The sequence below is a fragment of the Microtus pennsylvanicus genome, chromosome 1, assembly GCF_037038515.1.
Source record: "Microtus pennsylvanicus isolate mMicPen1 chromosome 1, mMicPen1.hap1, whole genome shotgun sequence".
In the NCBI taxonomy this organism is placed as follows: domain Eukaryota; kingdom Metazoa; phylum Chordata; class Mammalia; order Rodentia; family Cricetidae; genus Microtus; species Microtus pennsylvanicus.
The window spans coordinates 89,713,765-89,732,457 of NC_134579.1; the positions used below are offsets into that span (position 1 = coordinate 89,713,765).

Below are 18,693 nucleotides of genomic sequence, written 5' to 3' on the forward strand. Positions count from 1 at the left end.
CTTTCATCCTGACAATGAACTGGTCCTAACTGCTTGTCCATGTCTTTGCCCTGTATATATGTTAAAGACATTATTTTTTTATCATTTTAACATCAGATAATAGGGAAGAACTCCTGAAAGAGAAAAACCTTCATGTAAATAATATGGTAAAGACTTTAGACATCACAGTGGTCTTCATTGTCCAGAAATTATTGTTTCATATCTTTTTCATCATGAAGAAGGTTAATCATTCACTATCTTCACTCATGTGTCATGGTGGACATTTGTCCATTGCAGTTTCTGGTTGGTTAGAGACATTAAAGTGTTCTATACATTTAGCAAATCCTTTCAATGAAGTTTATTTTGTTCTCACTGTATTCTTTCTGTGACATTTGTATATGTTCTTCTGTGATTTCACTTAGTGATAGGTATTTTTCTGCTGAAATATAGAAAATGAGCTATCCATTATCTGAGTGAAACAATATTTATTTTAATATTAGGCAGTGTATATTCATGCTTTTTGAGTAATGGTGTCTGTGAAAGTGTCTTGAAAAGTTTTCCTAGATTTGTTTTTCATCTTTTCACAAATTCCCTTTAGATGTCATTTTCTATCCAGTCTAGCTTGTACATCACTAATTAGTTATGAATACATCTGAACTCATAATCATCATGGGTCAGTCTCTTGATTATAGGTCCAAGGGTACATGTTAGATCCCAACATTTGCTGTTTGGTCTACATATTTCATCAAAATTAATGTTAAAATGCATAATACAATAGAGTAGAATAAACATTACTATATATGTGTGTCCACAGCCTCATTTTCATCAAACTGGTAGAGATGTAAAAAGTGAGTTAAAAAGTAATCAACTGAATATTTCACAGTGTAGCTTGATGTCCTGTGGATTTGTATAAATTATTTGAAATTCCCTGCATCTTCCTGTCCCCATTAGTTATCCATTTGTCACTTCATCATGAAGTGCTTCCTTCTAAGGGAATTATCTAGAGATGTCACGTAATTATCAATGAGATTTATTTGAAATAGTTTCTGTTATATGTATGTGTGATATGATTATGGAATTTTAGCCCTGACAGATATGTCTTAGACCATAAGACAACTTTTTGGGGTAGACTCTTGGCTCTCTTCATATGATGGTCAAGATTAGGTTTCCAGAATTGTACACCACACACATTTCCCACTAAGTCAGCATCCTGATTAACTGAAACATTTTACCAGGAAAATATTGCCTTTTTTCAAATTGTAAACATGTTTTCATGAAGGATAGAGGAAAAACAACAACTTAAATAATAAAACCTATTTTCAATTGAAAATGTTAAACTGCTATCTCTTCTTTTGTTTTTTCCATTTTTGTAGAATGTGTTATCCTTAGGACTAAACACTTGTTCATAACATTTTCTCAGAACTCAATGAATACCTTAATATTTCTCAGTACATATAGCTTGTTGCTGCGGTCTGATGACTTGAGTCTGTCATTGATTATATTAAGTATAAAGTGGAGGTAAAGTGGAGGCCATCAGAGGGTGTCTGATCCCCTTTAACTATAGTTAAAGAGAATTGTGAACTACTTTGGTTTTGGGAAAACAAAGTCAGGCCCTGTGGCAACCAGTGTTGTCAGCTGCTGAGCCATCTATTCAGCCTAGTGAATGCGTCATTACAGCAGTAAGGTGTGAATGTGGGAACTTAAGTCCATCTTTGCCTCACACCTTATGACCCAAAAGAAATACAAGATCGAAAGTATCAGAAAGCAACTTAGAAATATGCACAAAGATGTCTTTGAGCCCAAATCTCCATAAAGCAATGGAACAGTACAAAAATTCTTCAATACTCTTGGAATACTCTTCAATATTCTTGGAAATACAAGTCTATAAAATGTGACAGACCCTTAATGGAACCACAAAACTGAGTTTAGCCCAAAGTTGGTAAATAGTGAGCAATGGGATACCACAAAGACATAGGGCAAGTGAACCCCTGCTGGAGTTTATGCCTCCTGTAAGGAGAGAAAGGAAACTTGCAGGCATGAAAAATGACTTTTCTGAGTGTGATCATAGTCTGCTTCCCTGATGACTGTAAAACTTTCAATTAGGAGACTTGAATGGTGGTGACTTCAAATGACATGCAGATTTACAAAAAATTCTGATACTTAAAAAGAAGTCACCGTAAGGCTTGGACAATTGGGCATTTATGGATTGAGGGCTGTGGAGTATTGAATTGTTAGGGAGGAACCTTTGCCATTGAAACCCAATCAAATAGGCAGAGGCAATGCTTGGGGTGTGCCTGAGGACAGGCTCACTCCGACTGTGCTCTCTGTATCCACTCAACTGTGGTGAGAGGCATTTATAAAGGCTCTGGATATTATGAATAGTGCTGCTTTGAACACAGTCAAGCATGTATCCTTGTAGTATGATTGTGAATACATTGGGTATATAGCCAATAGTGGTAATGCTGAATCTTGAGAGTAGATTGATTCCCAATTTTCTGATAAACAACCATATTGATTTCAAAATAATTGCACAAGTTTGCACTTCCACCAGCAATGGAAGAGTGTCCCACTTACACATCTTCTCCAACAAAAGCTGTTCCTCAGTGTTTTTGTTCTTATTTATTATCACAGGTATAAGATGGAATCTCAGAGTCATTTGATTTGCATTTCCCTAATGATTAACTATGTTGAGCAATTTCTCAAAATCTTTTTGCCAATGAAGATTCTTCACTTGGGAATTCTTCATTTAGATCTTTCCCTATTTTCAATTAGATTATTAGGTATTTTATGAATAGTTATTTAATTTATATATTTTACTTTTAATTTTAAAATTTTTTTTCCTATGGCCTTTCTTGTGTTCTTTGAACTTTTGGGGGGGATTTTTTTCCCGTTTATTTATTTATTAAAGATTTCTGTCTCTTCCCCGCCACTGCCTCCCATTTCCCTCCCCTCCCCCAATCAAGTTCCTGTCCCTTGTCAGCCCATAGAGCTATCAGGGTTCCCTGCCCTATGGGAAGTCCAAGCACCACCCACCTCCATCCAGGTCTAGTAAGGTGAGCATCCAAACTGCCTAGGCTCCCAGAAAGCCAGTACATACAGTAGGATCAAAAACCCATTGACATTGTTCTTGAGTTCTCAGTAGTCCTCATTGTCCGCTATGTTCAGCGAGTCCAGTTTTATCCCAGGTTTTTTCAGACCCAGGCCAGCTGGCCTTGGTGAGTTCCCAATAGAACATCCCCATTGTCTCAGTGTGTGGGTGCACCCCTCGCGGTCCTCAGTTCCTTGCTCGTGCTCTCTCTCCTTCTGCTCCTGATTTGGACCTTGAGGTTTATGTCCAGTGTTCCAAAGTGGGTCTCTGTCTCCTTTCATCGCCTGATTCAGGAGGATGCCTATATGTTTTTCTTTGGGTTCTCCTTATTTAGCTTCTCTAGGATCACTAACTAGGCTCAATGTCCTTTGTTTATGGCTAGAAACCAAATATGAGTGAGTACATCCCATGTTCCTCTTTTTGGGTCTGGCTTACCTCACTCAGGATAGTGTTTTCTATTTCCATCAATTTGCATGCAAAATTCAAGAAGTCCTCGTTTGTTACTGCTGAGTAGTACTCTAATATGTATACATTACATACTTTCTTCATCCATTCTTCCATTGAAGGGCATCTAGGTTGTTTCCAGGTTCTGGCTATTACAAACAATGCTGCTATGAACATAGTAGAGCATATACTTTTGTTGTACAATAAGGCCCTCTTGAGTATATTCCCAAGAGTGGTATTGCTGGGTCAAGGGGTAGGTTGATCCCGAATTTCCTGAGAAACCGCCACACTGATTTCCAAAGTGGTTGCACAAGTTTGCATTCCCACCAGCAATGGATGAGTGTACCCCTTTCTCCACAACCTATCAGGCAAAGGCTATCATTGGTGTTTTTTTATTTTAGCCATTCTGACAGGTGTAAGATGGTATCTTAAAGTTGTCTTGATTTGCATTTCCCTGATAGCTAAGGAAGTTGAGCATGACCTTAAGTGTCTTTTGGCCATTTGAACTTCTTCTGTTGAGAATTCTCTGTTCAGCTCAGTGCCCCATTTTATAATTGGGTTGATTAGATTTTTACAGTCTAGTTTCTTGAGTTCTTTATATATTTTGGAGATCAGACCTTGTCTGTTGCGGGGTTGGTGAAGATCTTCTCCCAGTCAGTGGGTTGCCTTTGTGTCTTAGTGACAGTGTCCTTTGCTTTACAGAAGCTTCTCAGTCTCAGGAGGTCCCATTTATTCGATGTTGCCCTTAAAGTCTGTGCTGCTGTGGTTATACATAGGAAGTGGTCTTCTGTGCCCATGTGTTGTAGAGTACTTCCCACTTTCTCTTCTATCAGGGACAGAGTGTTCAGACTGATATTGAGGTATTTAATCCCTTGGACTTGAATTTTGTGCATGGCGATAGATATGGATCTATTTTCATTCTTCTACAGGTTGACATCCAGTTTTGCCAGCACAATTTGTTGAAGATGCCCTCTTTTTTCCATTGTATACTTTTAGCTCCTTTATCGAAAATCAGGTGTTCATATGTATGTGGGTTAATGTAAGGGTCTTCTATTTGATTCCATTGGTCGACTTCTCTGATTTTATGCGAATACCACACTGTTTTCGTTACTGTGGCTCTGTAATAGAGTTTGAAGTCAGGGATGGTAATGCCTCCAGAAGTTCCTTTATTGTATATGATTGTTTTGGCTACCCTGGTTTTTTTGTTTTTCAATATAAAGTTGGTTATTGTCTTCTCCGGATCTGTGAAGAATTTTGATGGGAGTTTGATGGGGATTGCATTGAATCTATAGATTGCCTTTGGTAGAATTGCCATTTTTACTATGTTGACCCTCCCAATCCAAGAGCAGGGGAGATCCTTCCATTTTCTGGTGTCTTCTTCAATTTCTTTCTTCAAAGACTTAAAGTTCTTGTCAAATAGATCTTTCACTTCCTTGGTTAGAGTTACCCCAAGATATTTTATGCTATTTGTGGCTATCGTGAAAGGTGATGCTTCTCTGATTTCCCTCTCTGCTTCCATATCCTTTGTATATAGGAGGGCAACTGATTTTTTGCCATTGATCTTGTATCCTGCCACACGACAAAGGTGTTTATCAGCTGTAGGAGTTCTTTGGTAGAGTTTTTGGGTCGCTTATGTACACTATCATATCATCTGCAAATAACGAAAGTTTAACTTCTTCCTTTCCAATTCGAATCCCCTTGATCCCATTATGATGTCTTATTGCTATTGCTAGAACTTCAAGCATTATATTGAAGAAGTATCGAGAGAGTGCACAGCCTTGTCATGTTCCTGATTTTAGTTTGGTGGCTTTGAGTTTCTCTCCATTTAATTTGATGTTAGCTGTAAGCTTGCTGTGAATAGCTTTTATTATATTTAGGTATGACCCTTGTATCCCTAATCTCTCCAAGATTTTTATTATAAAAAAATGTTGAATTTTGTCAAATGCTCTTTTAGCATCTAATGAAATTATCATTTGTTTTTTTTCTTTCAGTTTATTTATATGATGGATTACATTGATAGATTTTTGTATGTAGAACCAGTCCTGCATCTCTGGAATGAAGCCAACTTGATTATAATGGATAATTTTTCTAATGTGTTCTTAGATTCGGTTTGCCAGTACTTTATTGAGGATTTATGCGTCGATGTTCATGAGTGAGATTGGCCTGTAATTCTCTTTCTTGGTTGAGTCTTTGTGTGGTTTTGGTATCAGAGTGACGGTAGCTTCATAAAACAAATTTGTCAATGACTCTTCTGTTTCTATATTGTGAAATGTATTAAAGAGTATAGGTATTAGGTCTTCTTGGCAGTTCTGGTAGAGTTCCCTATTGAAACCATCTGGTCCTCGGCTTGTTTTGGTAGGGAGATTTTTGATAACAGCTTCTAATTCTTTGTGACTAACAGGTCTATTAAGATTGTTTACTTGGTCCTGGTTTTACTTTGGTATATAGTATTTATCTTAAAAAGTGTTCATTTCTTTTACATTTTCCAGTTTTGTGGCATATAGTCTTTTGTAGTAAGATATAATGATTCTCTGAATTTCGTCTGTGTCTGTGGTTATGTCCACCCCCCCTTTTTTTGGTTTTTCAAGACAGGGTTTCTCTGTAGCTTTGGAGCCTGTCCTGGAACTAGCTCTTTAGACCAGGCTGGTCTCAAAATCACAGAGATCTGCCTGCCTCTGCCTCCCGAGTGCTGGGATTAAAGGCATGCGCCACCATTGCCCGCCCCCCCCTTTTCATTTCTGATCTTATTAATTTGCATATTCTCTCTCTGCCATTTGATTAGTTAGCATGGGGTTTTTCAATCTTGTTGATTTTCTCCAGGAACTAGCTTTTAGTTTCATTGATTCTTTGGAATGTTTTTTGTGTTTCTATTTTGTTGATTTCAGCCCTCAGTTTGATTATTTCCAGTCTTCTACTCCTCCTAGGTGAGTCTGCTTCTTTTTTCTAGAGCTTTCAGGTGGGCTGTTAAGTCTCCAACGTGTGCTTTCTCTGTTTTCTTTAAGTGGGCACTTAGTGCTATGAACTTTCCTCTTAGGACTGCTTTCAGAGTGCCCCATATTTGAGTATGTTGTTTCTTTATTTTCATTGTATTCAAGGAAGACTTTAATTTCTTTCTTTATTTCTTCTTTGATCCAGGTGTGGTTCAGTAGTTGACTGTTCAGTTTCCATGAGTTTGTAGGCTTTGTGGGGGTAGCATTGTTGTTGCCTTCTAACTTTAATCCATGGTGATCTGATAAGACACAGGTGTTTATTAATATTTTTTGTAATTGTGGAAGTTTGCTTCCACCGAGTATATGGTCAATTTTCGAGAAGGTTCCATAAGCTGCAGAAAAGAAGGTATATTCTTTCCTATTTGGGTGGAATGTTCTATAGATGCCCGTTTGTTTCATTACCTCCATTAATTCTCTTATTTCTCTGTTAGGTTTCTGTCTGATTGACCTGTCCATTGGTGAGAGAGGAGTGTTGAAGTCTCCTACTATTAGTGTGTGCGGTTTGATGGCTGCCTTGAGTTTTAGTAATGTTTCTTTCACGTGCATGGGTGCTTTCATATTAGGGGCATAGATATTCAGGATTGAGACTTCATCCTGATGAATTGTTCCTGTTATGAGTATAAAATGCCCCTCTCCATCTCTTCTGATTGATTTTAGTTTGAAGTCGGTTTTGTTAGAAGTAGTATGGCCACACCTGCTTGTTTCTTAGGTCCATTTGCTTGATAAACCTTTTCCCAGCCCTTTACTTTGAGTAGGTGTCTGTCTTTGTGGTTGAGGTGTGTTTCTTGTAAACAGCAGAATGTTGGAGCCTGTTTTTGTATCCAATCTCTTAGCCTGTGCCTTTTTATAGGTGAGTTGAGTCCATTGACATTAAGTGATATTAATGATGAGTGGTTGTTAACTCCGGTCACTTTTTTGGTCGTAGAGTTTCTGTGTTTCTCTTCTTCGAGTTGTGCTGGTGAAAGGTCTCTAGATGTCTGAGTTATTGTGGGCATTGTTAGAATCCTTGGTTTGTTTAAATAAATGAGTATTAAAGGAGAACATTTTTTTGTAGATTTTTGTTTTGTTTTGCAAATAGGTACTGTGTAATACTCATATATACCATGACAATGTGTTGATGTCATTATTAGTAACAAAGTATAGGAAGGAAAACCAAACTGAGGACTCTGGGAAGAGCAAGAGCAGAGTCAGAGAACTCACAAACCAAATGCAGACATATAAGGAGATGAATGTGTTATGCTAGTAAATGTACCACCACATGGCTGAGCATAGATAAGAAATATGGGTTAATTTTAAATGTTAGAGTTACCTAGTAAGAAGCCTAAGCTGTTATCCAAGCATTTATAATTAATATTAAGTCTCCATGTCAGTTTTTGGAAACTGTCAGAAGAGGAAATCTCCACCTCCAAATGTGTGTAATCCTGTTTGTCACAACTGGGTCACCCCAAGGTTTCAGACACAGGCCATTGACTGTAGCAGTGGTTTCATGTCACAGATCTAAATCAGCTCACATTAAACAAGTGAACACTGCTGTGGGATAATGCTTAGGTCTTCTTTGAATATGTATTCTTTTCATTGGTTAATAATATACCAGAATCTGCCTATATTTAGGCTGATTAAGGCTAGGCAGGAGTGTGCAAAGGAGATACAGAGATCAGCAATTAGACTTTGATATGACAGCATATGTCCAAGTTAATGCAGCTGCCAAGAAGGCCTGGCATAGATTTTCGTCTTCTAAAGAACAGGCTGAGGAGTTGTCTAGTATAAGGGAGGGACCAGATAAATTATTTCAAAACTTTGTCTCCACACTGACACAGGCATCTAATAGGTTGATTGGAGATACAGAAGCAGGGCAATCAGTAGGTAAAGAGTTGGCATTTGAGAAACCTAATGCCATCCATAAAGCGGCTCTAAAACCTTTTAGAAAGCAAGGTGTCATTGTCTACAAATGGCAGCCCAATATGCCACACAGTCAGCCAACAAATGGCACCTAAATGTGGGTCTGACCAGTGAACTCCAAAACACCCAGAAGTGTGGTCTTGTGTACAAGGGAGCACGTGAGGGATCCCACAATACAACTGCACCACAGGTGGAGAGGTAAGTAATGAGGATCAGAGGATAAGGTTTTTCACCTGTTGGCCAGCTCTTCTTTCTGTAGCCAAAAAGGGGAGTAGTCCTCATTGAAGATGGTTTGCCAGTATTTTTTGAGAATTTTTGCATCGATGTTCATGAGTGAGATAGGTCTGTATTTGTCTTTCTTGCTTAAGTCTTTATGTGGTTTAGGTATCAGGGTAACTGCAGCTTCAAAAAAAAGAGTTTGGCAAGACTCTTATGTTTCTATAATGTTAAACACATTAAGGAGTATAGGTATCAGCTGTTCTTGGAATTTCTGGTAAAATTGTGTATTAAAACCATTATGTGGTTGCCAGGACTCGAACTTCTCACCTTTGGAAGGGCAGCCTATGCTCTTAACCACTTAGCTATCTCTCCAGCTTTTCTTTCTGTAGCCAAAAGAGGTTGTCTTGGCCTTGAGGATCAGAGGATAAGGTTTTCACCTGTTGGCCCACTTGACTGTTGGGTGCTAAGCCTCCAGGGTGCTATTGTATAAAGGGCTTCTTACCAGTGACTAGAGGTCCACGTCTCTGTCTCTCTGTCTGTGTGTTTGTGTATTTTAACCTCTAGCCCCTTGCTCCTAGCTCACAAACTGTATGGTAGCACATAGAGTGCAGACAGGCATTGAGTGCTGCTCACCTGGTCTTGATTTAATTTGGGTATTTGGATTTTATCTAAAAACAAGTCCATCTCTTTTACATTTTCAAGACCCAATGATTCTCTGAATTTTCTCAGTGTCTGTTGTTACGGTTCCGTTTTCATTTCTGATCTTGTTATTTTGCGTGTTCCCTCTCTTCCTTTTAACTAGTTTGGATAGGGGTTTGTCAATTTTGTTGATTTTACTCAAAGAACTAGCACTGTTTCCTTCATTGATTCTTTGGATTGTTTTCCATGTTTCTATTTTGTTGATTTCAACCCTCAATTTGATTTTTCCAGTCTTCTTCACCTTCTTGGTGAGTCAGCTTCTAGATAAAATAATAAAGCAAGTATAGTAAAAATCGGTATGACTGTACCCACGTAAGCATAAGAATGTGGCAGTCTCAAAGCCTCTGTAATGGTGGACACCTGAGAACCTGAGCTAAATTTGCCAGCTGGTCATAGTCTGTAATGGGACATAGTCTGTAGCTATCACGCAATCTTCTGGCAGGAGAAAAATGTATCAACTTAGTTGTCATTTGGTGCTTGGGCTGATCTCATGGCTGTCAGAAATGCCTGTGACTCCTGGTGTCAGCCTGAAGCCACAGAACAAACATCATCTTTGGTTTCCTATAATCTGAACTCATTAGTATTCTGTGCACCCTTGCATCTTTTGAACAGGAGAATCAGTCTACTCCACATTGTGTAATGGGCTGTGCTAGCTAGCCACGTCATGTCCAGGAGGATGAAGGCAGTGTGGCTGTGGATTGCAGGAAGATAGCTGTGTCATCTATCTGATTGAGGCATAAGTGATATTGAAATTCATATGTCTGCAGATCTGTAAAAGTCTGGGTCTGGTGTGGAAGGCAGAGCAAAGGAATCCTGCACTGTGTCTTTAAATGCACTGTAAGGCTCAGGGAGGTGCTCTTGTCACTCAAGCCTCACTAGCCAATCAAGACTTCCAGGCAGACCTGTCAGTCAGAAATCAGGCAGGGCACTTTCTGGCGCCATGCTGCTGGATTGATTTTCAAACAGAGCAGGCTCCAGTGGATTGTGTTCTGTGCTGTGAGTGCTACTGCAGCGAGCTCTGAGGAGAACATGGGTGAGCCTGGAAGCCATGACACGGTGAGTAAGGGTTGCTGTTCAAAGATGTGGAGGCGAGGATGTGAGCCATGGGAGCGAGTGTAGGAACCCACTGCTACCATCAGTGTTCTCTGAGGTACCATATGGTCCGAGCAACTCCCCAGAATCAGTTCTTGGCCTCTGAATAACTTTCCTCTGTGGGCTGCATCTGTGAAAAGCATTTCCAGCAGTAGAAACAGCTTTGTGAGCCGGGCGATTGTGGCACACGCCTTTAATCACAGCACTTGGGAGGCAGAGGCAGGCTGATCTCTCTGAGTTCGAGACCTGCCTGGTCTACAAGAGGTACTTCCAGGACAGGCTCCAAAACCACAGAGAAACTCTGACTCGAAAAACAAAAAAAAAAAAAAAAAGCTTTGTGGTCCAAATCAACGTGGTTTTGATACGTATGGAAGGCAGGAACCCAAACTTGGAAATGCCTAGTTTTTCTATTATCTTTCAGAAACTTTTCCCTTTGCATTTAACATTTAGGAGTAAGATCCCTTTGGAGTTAATTTTGTGGTGTTTTTAAATGGCATTCTTGAGTTTCTTCCCACTCTACCACAAACCGGTGGTGCAGAAGAGTAGAAATTTGACATAAAGGCATCACCAGTGCTTAGGAGATATTACCTGAGGAAGCCTGCCTCTAAATTACCCAAAGATAGCAAAGTAGTGTGCTAACTAGGCCTGGTAGAGATTAAGATGCTAGAATACAAAATTGTTTACAAGGACTGTTTAAACATTTCACTCTAGACCATGACAGAGACACCACTGATTTATAAACAGCCACTACTCCTGTCCCAAATCAATGAAGAAGGTCAATGCTCAAGGTCATTATGAGCTCATAATGAACATTAGGGTATGGTGTGTCTTAAAGTTCCAGTTCTTTTTAGAGAAAATTATAGTTCTGTCAGATGTATATGCTGAGAGAAGTGACAGTCATTTGAAAAGGAAAATGCTGTTGTGTTGAGAGCTGGCCATATCAATGATGTCTTTCCATTTAGGGTCCAACTCATGGAGAAGGAACTTAGCTCCTTCTCAAAACCAGGAATACTCTTGGCAGGGCCAGGAACAGCCTAGTGAGTGTCTAGCCCTTGGGGTTTTTCCTAAGGTCCTGAGTTATGGAGAATAAAATAGAACTCCTTCACTGAAACCTGGAATATGTTTGGGAGAGATGTTAAGGATCTGGAACCAGTGCCTTTCTGGAGAGGTTCTTTAGATCCTGAGAACCCAACTCTTCCCACCACATTGAGCAATGGTCCCAAGGCCACTTTCGGCATAGTCCATAATATTCTGGGTTTTTTTTTTGGAAGTTTTATTATTTATGTACAGAAAACTCAGCAGTACATTTAACCCAGTTTAGTGGCAAGTTCTTTGGCCTTTGCCTTTTCCAGCTTGGCAATTCGAGCCACAGATTTAGGACCCAGGACGTGGCCTCCCCAGTGGCGGCGGATCTCGTCATATCTGTCTTTGTAATTGGTCCTAATAGCTTCCACCAGCTTGGCCAGAGCACCCTTGTCTTCCGAGTTAACCTGTGTGAAGGCAACAGTGGTGCACGTCTTCCTATGGACCAGCCGCCCCAGCCTGGCCTTTCCCTTGATGATGCCGTAGGGGACCCCCATCTTGCGACACAGAGCAGGCAGGAAGACTACCAGCTCAATGGGGTCTACGTGGGCAATCACCACCAGCTGAGCCTTCTTGTTCTCTACCAAAGTGGTGACTGTATTAACGCCCACTCGAAGGACAGGTGGTCTCTTAGTCGGGACATCCCCTTTGCCGGCAGCTTTCTTCTCAGCACAGGCCAGCAGCCTTTGCTTCTTTTCCTGCTTGGTCTCTGGCCTGTACTTGTGGGCAAGTTTAAGCAACTGGGTAGCTGTGTGCCGGTCCAGGGCCTGTGTGAACTGGTTAATGGCAGGATGAACTTTGAGCCGCTGATAGAGGATGGCCCTCTGCCGATGCAGCCTAATGTAGCGGGGCCATTTGATGAAGCGCTTGAGATCTCTCTTGGGCTGGATGTCCTGCCCAATGCCGAAGTTCTTAGGCCTCTTCTCAAACAAAGGATTCACCACCTTCTTCGCCTCCAGCTTCTTCACGACGGCAGGGGGCGGGGCCACCTTCTTCCCCTTGGCCTTCTTTCCCTTGGGCATCTTGCAGGGCTGGAGGAGAGAGCAGTCCATAATATTCTTGAGATCGCCTTTGTTTTTCTTGTGTTGCATTTTTTTTTTGTGACAGGGTTTTTCTGTGGCTTTAGAGTCTGTCCTGGAACTAGCTCTTGGAGACCAGGCTGGCCTCGAAATTCCTGAGAGCCACCCACCTCTGCCTTCCCAGTGCAGGGATTAAAGGCATGCTCCACCACCACCCTACTATTGTGTTCCATTGCTGGATTACCCTTATTCTGAGTTTGTCCCATCGTGTGGTAATTTCTGCTGATTTCCTAGAAGTCTCCTATTTCCTTCCATTTCCCCTTACAAATGGCATACAAGAAGCTATTCATCTTAAGAAGGTTACTTGGAATAAAACATAGCTTAAAGAAGACTTCTCTGTCCCAGCGTTTATCATACCTTTGTTCCAGTTTTCCTGTCTTTCTCACCTTCTGGCACTGCACGTAGGGCCCTGTCAGTAAAGTATGACCTGCTGCTCAGGTCACTTACATACTTTTGACATAATCGTGGCAATATCTTTGCTGTGTAACTTTCCCCATTCCCTAACTGGCAAGACTTGCAGTTTCCCATGGCTATTTAATTTCTTCAAAGTGTAAGCTAGAGTCTGAACCTAAAAGAAACTCAAGGATGTTAGTGTATGTGGAATGCATTGTTTATTCTAGATTTTCTCCTCGTTGAGCATTTGCCAGAGATGTATGCATGCTATCATTGTGCAGATTTTTCTTTATTAATCTCTTAAGTGTGTACAGTGTTTTCTCACTGGAAAAGTATATTCTACAATTGCTGCACTTCCAGCATTGTAGAATATTGGTGAGATACGGTCTCTTATGTTTTTATATGAGACCTCGATTTCATTCTGTGGCATTCCAGGTCAATGACCTTGCTGTCTTGATTTAAAATTCTTTTTTTCTTTTTTGAGACGAGGTTTCTCTGTAGCGTTGGTGCCTGTTTCCAGAGAAGCTTTTCTAAATCAGGCTGGCCTAGAACTCCAAGAGATCTGCCTGCTTCTGCTACCCAAGTGCTGGGATTAAAGGCGTGTGCCACCACCACCCAGTAATGATTCAAAATTTTTAAATGACTGTGTGGCCTCACACTTTTAAAATTACACACTTGAGTCATGAATTCCACTATTCACTAACTCACAGGAGAAGGACCTGCATGTGGGACGTGGTGTGTGCATTCAGATCAGAATAGAAAGAATAGTTAACGGAGTGCACTACAGGGGAAATGGGAGAAAATCAGCTGCTGGAGTCACCAGTCTGAGAAAGGACCTGATTGGGACAGTGTGGTTGTTTCAATGTTATTGGCTTCTATAATCTCATAGGGATTGGTGCTATTACAATGTGTATCTTTGTTGGAATCTGTATGGTCTTGTTGAAAGAAGTGTGGCACTGGGGACGGGCTTTGAGAATTCCTATGTTCTGGATACTGCCAAGCATTTCAGTCAACTTCCTGTGGCTTGCAGCAAAATTGTCCTGCACAACATAATTCTCCCCACCATAATGACAATGGACTGAACTTCTGGAAGTCTAAAATAGCCACCCCAATTAAATGTTTTTTAGTATGGGTTATGGTGCTCATTGTATCTCTTCACATGCATAAAATTCTTAACTAACACAGGTGGTTTCAGTAATTTTTTTTTGTTTGGTTTTTTGAGACAGGGTTTCTCTCTAGCTTTGGAGCCTCTCTTGTTACTAGCTCTAGTAGACCAGGTTGGCCTTGAACTCACAAAGATCTATCTGCCTCTGCCTCCTGAGTGCTGGGATTAAAGGCGTTTGTTTTTCAAAGACAATATTTTTCTGTGTAGCTCTGGGTACTTAATGTAGCTCCTTAAACCGTGTTTTCCTTTTTCAAAAATACAAATGATTCTGGCTTCTGCACAGAGGGATTAATGAGGGAACAACGTTGTTTGTGTGTGTGTGTGTGTGTATTGTCTGATTGTCTAAGAGTCTGGAATGTAGATTTTTATATATTTCAATGATAAACATCTATGCTGAACTTCACCTACATCTTGAAATTCAAAGTTTGGGGGAGGGTATCATTCTCTTTCCCAGGAGAGTAGTATGCATGACATTAATACCTATGCCTTGTGAATCATTGCAGTGCAGGGGTGTGACTTTCTACCTGCCTCTAATTTTTTTCTTTTGAATGCTTTCAATGAATATGAGGTTGTATCTATATACAAGGGTATGTACCACAGGCGTGCTTGTTCCTCGTGGTAGTCACATGAGACCGCAGCACCTATGAAGTTGAAGTAATGGATAATTACAAGTCCCCTTTAGTACTGGCAATTTTCCCACTCATCTGCAAGGACAGCAAGACTGCTTAATTGCTGACCCATCTCCCTTTCTCTATGTTGTTTATGATCATCATTTGCAGGGCTGATCTTTTCTTTGGTCCATTTGTAACTGTTTAAACATGCACTCCATTTATTCAGATCTTAGTATGCAACAGTTTAAACTGGGCAACTACAGGTTCTCAAAGATTAATGTAGAACTAAAGTGAATACAAAAGTTTCTAGCCGGGTGGTGGGGGAGCACACCTTTAATCCCAGCACTCGGGAGGCAGAGGCAGGTGGATCCTGTGAGTTCGAGACCAGCTTGGTCTACAAGAGCTAGTGCCAGGACAGACTCCAAAGCCACAGAGATACCATGTCTCCAAAAAAAAAAAGTTTCTGTAAGTTCTTCAGTAGATCCTCTGATTTCCTCTTACATTTTTTATTTGAGTGATTTTTGGATGGATACTGGGTTTTATTAATTTGTAACTCTGGCTTACCTTTAACTCTGCATAGGTTTTGACTGACATCCAACTCAATTTAATTCATCTGCTTTTATATTGATTGCTGGGATTAAAGGCAAGTGTCAGTATACCCAATTTCCCCATCTCTTTTTTAGATAATCATTGTTCTTACTATTTCTGTAATGTTTTCTCAGTAGTGTTAATCTGCTTGCTTCTCTGTGTCTTTATGTCTGTTCATTTGCATTTCTTTCTTAAAGCTCTATCCTACTTAAAGGGCCAAGAGATGGCACATATGAACCTCTTCTTCAGTTTCCTTCTAAAGTAACTGGTGATTACATTATAATGTAATGGCATGGAAGAAGTATGGGAAGCTGCAACATTATACAAATATACCACTTTAAAAGAAGTATCCAGTGTCAGGATCACACTTTGTTTGACTGTTGGTTGGATTATTCTAGAATTCAATGATCTTTGAGGATGTGCACATTGACTTCACTGAGGATGAGTGGGTTTTGCTGAATCCTTCCCAGAAGAGTCTGTCTACAAAGATGTGATGCTGGAGACATACAGGAACCTCACTGCTACTGGTAGGACTGTGAACTTTCCTTTACATTTTAAAATAAGGGGACTACTCTGTATTATTTATTGATACTTTTGGTATATGTGTTAGAGAAAGACTAAGAGTGAGCCAAATAATTAAGGCATAGGTCACTTAAGATATTCAATTTTGTACATATTGATTAATATATTATTTACTTTTTGTTACTCTATTAGGCTACAGTTGGGAAGACCATAATTTTGAAGAGTATTGTCAAAGTGCTAAAAAACATGGAAGGTAATTTTTATTTGCAACTTGGTATATATTTGTCTCTGAAGAAGTTTTAATTTGTCCTGGACATTTAAAGAAAAACAATAATATAAATGAGCAGAGCTTAAAGTATATTGATGTGTATTAATTTCTCATAAAACCATATGCCTCAATATGACATAACTGGTCCAAGGCATTCCTCTAAAAACAGAAGAGAAACAAATGATTCCTTACCTGATACCACCATTTGGGTCATAGTCCCATGAGAACTATGCTGTAGAGCTGCCAATCCATTTAGTTTCATACCACTAAGATATTGCACAGGGAACACACATACACACTTTAAATAGATAATAAGTATATGTTTAAAAATGACCAAAAACATAAATACTCGGTAGTAAAGCCAGTGTTACTCATGTACTTGTGACTTTGCCAAACTTATTGAAAGAGTTAGTTTATGAGCGTCAAAAAGTCTTTTCTTGAGAAAGCTTAATTCCAATACTACATGTCTGTGAGGAACAGAAAGTCTAACTCTGTAAATTCAATTGAAAACCATTTATTTCTTCTTCATTTAATAAGAATGTCATATGCCACAAGTGAGCTTCCCAAAATGGAAAGAGAGACTGTATCTCCTTCAGAATAATGAGAAGATATGAAAGATATTTAGTATTTCAACACTGGGTAGATTTGTTGAATGTGCTATAAGATTATATGTAATTCATTTTCAAATTTTGTTGGGAAGATATCAGCAAACTCACACTGAAGTTAAGCCCTATGAGTGTTGGACTGTGTACTTACTTTTTTTTTCTTGTGGTAGATATTGCAATACAGAAAAACATAAGAATCCAAAAGAAATATAAGTTCATTTAAAACTAAGTTAGTCTAGTTCCTTTCTAATAGTAAAAAAAAAAATCATATAAAATCATGCTATAAATGTGGGTCATTTAGAAAAAGACCCTTACCATCAAAGGTTCTTCATAGACACAAAACATCCCATACTGAAGAAGAGCACCATGAACATAAAATTTAAAATCTTATTCCTCTTTACAGTAAAGAAAAATTACAAAATTAATTGAAATAGATATTAAGATTCATCAGTGTAGTATACATGGTAAAACTTTTGCATTTGCCAATTATCTTTGCAGGTATGAAAGAAACCATAATGGAGAGAAACTCTCTGAGTATGCTCAATGCGTTAAATCATTTGGATGTTATAATCATACTCAAAGACATGAAAAAAAATCATTCTGCAGAGAAGCCATATGAGGGTATTCAAAATGCTGAAGCCTTTGGAGGTACCAGTTGTCTCCAAATACTTAAAAGAAGAACACAAGCTGGAGAGAAACCAAATGAATATAATCAAGGTGGTAAAGACTTTTCATATGTAAGAAGTCTCCAAGTTCACAACAGATTACACACTGGAGAGAAAACCTACGAATGTAATCAATGTGATAAAGCTTTTTCAAAATGCTCTAAACTCCAAATACACAAAAGAACACATACTAAAGAGAAACCCCATGAATGTAATGAATGTGGTCAAGTCTTTGCATGTAAACATAATCTCCAAATACATAAAAGAACACATACTGGAGAAAAACCCTACATATGTAATCAGTGTGGTAAAGCCTTTTCTCTGAACAGTAATCTTCGAGTACATCAAAGGACACATACTGGAGAGACACCTATCAATGTAACGAATGTGGTAAAGCCTATTCACAACTCAGTATTCTACAAACACATAAACGAATTCATACAGGAGAAAAACCCTATGAATGTGATCAATGTGGTAAAGCATTTTCACGACAAGATCGTCTCCAACTACATAAAAGAACACATACTGGTGAGAAACCCTACAGATGTAATCAATGTGGTAAAGCCTTTTCACTGAAGAGTAATCTTCAAGTACATCAAAAGACACATACTGGAGAGAAGCCTCATCAATGCAATCAATGTGATAAAGCTTTTGTGTGTCATAGTGAGCTTCACAGACATGAAAGAACACATACTGGAGAGAAGCCCTTTGAATGTAATCAATGTTAAAAAGCTTTTTCACAGTGCTCCAAACTCCAAATACACAAAAGAACACATACTGGAGAGAAACCCTATGTATGTAATCAATGTGGTAAAGCATTTTCATGAAAAGATAGTCTTCAAATACATAAAAGAACACATACTGGAGAGAAACCTTGTAAATAATCAATGTAGTAAGGCCTTTTTGCATGTCGTAGAAATGTACACATTTATCTAGGAACACGTGCTGAATAGAAACCCTACATTTTTAGCCAATGTGGTAGAGACTTCGTATGTGTCATCAGGCTTTAAAATCTTGAAAAAAATTAGTACAAAAAAAACTTTTTTTGATTTTTTTTGAAACAGGGTTTTTCCTTAGCATTGGAGTCTGTTGTGGAACACACTCTTAGAAGAGGCTGTCCTTACACTCAGAGAGACTTGTCTGTCTCCCAAGTGCTGGATTAAGGGGGTGTGCCTCCACAGTCAGCCTGTCAAACACTTTAAGTGCAGTCAGTGTGGTAACGTTTTCCTCTTCTTGGTAAAGAGTAAACTTTTAGTGGATAAGAGGCCAATTAAGGCCGTTGCATATCACAGTAGTCTGTGGAC

The 18,693-nt window shown here is 39.3% G+C and overlaps 2 pseudogenes; one reads left to right on the top strand and one right to left on the bottom strand.

Moving 5' to 3' along the window:
• Positions 1-11,693: 11,693 nt before the first annotated feature.
• On the bottom strand, positions 11,694-12,521 carry LOC142840207 (large ribosomal subunit protein eL8 pseudogene; annotated as a pseudogene).
• Positions 12,522-15,733: 3,212 nt separating this feature from the next.
• Positions 15,734-18,273, top strand: LOC142848280 (uncharacterized; annotated as a pseudogene).
• Positions 18,274-18,693: the final 420 nt, after the last annotated feature.